This window comes from Hyperolius riggenbachi, chromosome 7 (genome assembly GCF_040937935.1).
Source record: "Hyperolius riggenbachi isolate aHypRig1 chromosome 7, aHypRig1.pri, whole genome shotgun sequence".
Classification (NCBI taxonomy): Eukaryota; Metazoa; Chordata; class Amphibia; order Anura; family Hyperoliidae; genus Hyperolius; species Hyperolius riggenbachi.
The window spans coordinates 34,498,232-34,502,269 of record NC_090652.1 but is presented as its reverse complement, the minus strand read 5'-3'; the positions used below and the strand labels follow the sequence as shown (position 1 = coordinate 34,502,269).

Below are 4,038 nucleotides of genomic sequence, written 5' to 3'. Positions count from 1 at the left end.
ATCCGAATGGAATAGAATGCCGCTGCAAGATCCTGTGGTAGCCATGCTGGTTCAGTATGCCTTCAATTTTGAATAAATCCCCAACAGTGTCACCAGCAAAGCACCCCCACACCATCACACCTCCTCCTCCATGCTTTAGGGTGGCATTCACCTTTTCTGCGTCGCACAATGACACGGTGGTTGGAACCAAAAATCTCACATTTGGACTCATCAGACCAAAGCACAGATTTCCACTGGTCTAATGTCCATTCCTTGTGTTCTTCTTTAGCCCACACAAGTCTCTTCTGCTTGTTGCCTGTCCTTAGCAGTGGTTTCCTAGCAGATATTCTACCATGAAGGCCTGATTCACACAGTCTCCTCTTAACAGTTGTTCAAGAGATGTGTCTGCTGCTAGAACTCTGTGTGGCATTGACGTGGTCTCTAATCTGAGCTGCTGTTTACTTGCGATTTCTGAGGCTGATGACTCAGATGAACTTAAACCCCTGCAGCAGAGGTGACTCTTGGTCTTCCTGTCCTGGGGCGGTCCGCATGTGAGCCAGTTTCTTTGTAGCGTTTGATGGTTTTTGAGACTGCACTTGGGGACACTTTCAAAGTTTTCCAAATTTTTCGGACTGACTGACCTTTATTTCTTAAAGTAATGATGGCCACTCGTTTTTCTTTACTTAGCTGCTTTTTTCTTGCCATAAAACATATTCTTGCCATAATACATATTTCTTGCCACAATACAAATTCTAACAGTCTATTCAGTAGGGCTATCAGCCGTGTATCCACCTGACTTTTCCACAACGCAACTGATGGTCCCAACCCCATTTATAAGGCAAGAAATCCCACTTATTAAACCTGACAGTGAAAACCATTTCAGGTGACTACCTCTAGAAGCTCATCAAGAGAATGCCAAGAGTGTGCAAAGCAGTAATCAAAGCAAAAGGTGGATACTTTGAAGAACCTAAAGTATGACATATTTTCAGTTGCCTCATACTTTTTAGTTATGTACTATACTTCCATATGTGTTAATTCATAGTTTGGATGCCTTCAGTGTGAATCTACAATGTTCATAGTCATGAAAATAAAGAAAACTTTTTGAATGAAAAAGTGGCCCATATGCAATTCCTTTTTTCACCTGAGTTTTCTCCTAGGTGATATTTTTTCATTTGTCAATAAAATGCATTTTAAGCAATCAGAAAGCAAGAAAATGCTCAAAATAATTTTGATATTACTTTTTAATTTACTTTTTGGTACTTTTTTAGTAGAAAAGTGCTGGAAAGTTATTTTAATTTGAAGATGAAAAATTATCTCCTAGTAGAAAACTCAAGAGAAAAAGTGAATTGCATATGGCCCAGTGTGCCCAAACTTTTGGTCTGTACTGTATGTGGTTGCCCTTTAAAATAACAAGATGCTTTAAGACCATTCAAATTCGTAATCACGACTCGTTATCCGAATTCAATTCGTGGTCAAGGCTCGAATTTGAATGAATCCGGATTTGACCCGGACCCGGATTCGAATGTACTCAAATCGAATTTTGGTACATTCGAGCAACACTGAACATGACGCTCCATTTTAAAAAGGTTTGGCTCCCCTGGATTCAAAATGTGTCTTCATTAGGGGTCCATAATGCGCTATCTCATTTTTAGGGCAAGGTCATTGGTGTTTCATAACTTCACTAATGAGCACAGCACTTATGCATGGTTTGGGATGTGGGGGTGGGGTGGGGGGACACCGCATGGCTACTGTTTACTACGTACTGTTTATTCAAAGCTAGTTAATACTTTCAATAGTGTTTTATGTACACTGCGCTATCCTTTATGACTATACTTCAGGGATACTATTTAGGATGAATATTCTTTGTAGTCTAAGGGAAGTTGTTTCTTAAATATGTCAAGTCACTAGGATTTTATATTCCTTTTGATATAAACAAGAGTGTACTGTCATGTGTTTTGTATGAAACTGGCCTGTACAATCTTATGTTTGAATCTTTCTTAAAGAAAATGTATGTAATAACATTCTTTGACTTGCAAATAAAAGTTGTTGAAACTAAAGGCCATCCACGGCTATAATTGTTAATTGTGGGAAGTTGATACCCGAAATCCAGCCACAGAGTTTCTACTCTTGTGGTTCTCTGAATCGAAGTGTAGCGAGGCTAAAACGGTTAAAATTCATGGATACACATCTTTTTTCAATCTACATAACTATGTAAGTATCAGTTAAATACATTAAAACATATATATAGATAGAGAACAACAATTCAAAAAGCTTGTAAAGAGAGTGAAGATGGAACACCTGACTTCTAAACTGACTCTGAGGAACATGCTGAGCATCAACTTAAATGATCTTCAGGATAAGCAATGTGGAGGTGATGAAGGTAAGGAAGCGCAGGGCCTTAAACAGGGATTCAGGACAAATTCTACCAAACATGAATCAGTCTGTTATTGATGATGATAATCTGTTTAATGCTGTTTTCACTGAAGCTGAATATAATTCCAACAACACCTTGGATATACTATGTGTCCTCCTCCATTGTTTAGACAGTTTTCTTCAGCAAGAGATTGTCACCAAAATGACCATGTGTCAGTTTACTGTCCCTCTGCTGCTTCCTCATGGTGATGGGTCACATTGTACCTTTATGTTGTGGGCAATGAGAGATATTGTGAAAAAGTGGAGGCCTGGATCATTAGCTAACAGTAAAGGGTTCAGAGAAAATAATCTGGTGAATATTCCTATGCCAATATTCTCTTTTGTTAGGTTGGGACAGACCAAATTATCCAAATCTAAAATCCTCAACCAAGTTCTTAACTCAGCTCAGCGCCATAACAATTTCTTCATACATGATAACATGGTGGGAGGAAACATCAAGAGAAAAATATCTGATGACCTTGTAGAAATGTCCTGGTATTTCCCTTGTGGTAGGTCCGATGTATTCCCAGAGCCCATTGCGGTAACCCATCTGCGTGGAGACCTGGAATCCAACTGGGACCAGTTCCTGTTTCTATCTCAGGTTTCACCAGCTGTGTTTATATTCATAGAGAGCATTTCTGAGATGCAATTCACACTGTTATCATCCCGCAGTAACACCAACACTGCGTATTACTTCATTGTCACCCCAAAACATGGACAAAATGTGAGTACACATACACAGAAATTCCTTAAGGACTTAGGTCCTTTACTAAGCATAAAACCAAATGTGATCACGTATGCAGGTGAAAGAAATTAAGCATCATTTGTGTGCAAATTGCAAGTCTACATTGCAAGTCTCCTAAACAAGAACACAAAAAACAGAAGTATGAGTGATCTGGAGGATAAAATTCCTGGATTTCACTTCCTTATGAATGAGAGACTTTCTGAACGCCAACAATCCCGGGAATGTGCTCGCCAGATTACTAAAGAAATCAAAGACGTGGCTGAATGCAAAAAGAAGGCAATGGTGTTACAGGGAGATCTATGGAAAGAAACATCCAAAATAGAAAAGGAACTTTGTAGAATGACCCACCAAAGAAGTACAGAAACAACGCAATATCAAGATGAACTGAAAACAAAGTTGTAATGATCTGGGGGCGATTTCCTCAGTCAGCGCACAGCAAGTGCGCTGAAGCAGATGGAAATCCCCACAATCACAGAAGAAGAGTACCCAGTATATATTTGTAGAGGAGAATTCCAACCAGCAGATGGAGCTGTGGAGTACAGAGGGATAAGTCCTCTGTACAGCCACAGATGCCAGATTGAAGTTGCAGAATTAAGCAACACTGGGAAATATAAACAAAGTAGCAACTCAGAAAAAAGCAAGAACAGAGACAGATCATATGAATGTCTACCAATCTAGTCGCCACCCCGCGACGGTAGACATATCACATCAGAACAGACCAGAGTAAGAAAGCTAATCGCAAGAGAGGCGATTGCTATCAGCAACACAAGACTGAGCAAAGACAGAGCATGAATAGAGTAAAGGAAGACACAGCAAATAACTACAATCTGAACGCAAAGGAAAATAAGAAATGAATCAACTAAACGCGGTCACCGCATATTATGCACAACAGTGACAAGCGC

The 4,038-nt window shown here is 39.6% G+C and overlaps 1 pseudogene; it reads left to right on the top strand.

The window, feature by feature from the left end:
* Positions 1-2,410: 2,410 nt before the first annotated feature.
* Positions 2,411-3,538, top strand: LOC137525970 (up-regulator of cell proliferation-like; annotated as a pseudogene).
* The last annotated feature ends 500 nt before the right edge of the window (positions 3,539-4,038 follow it).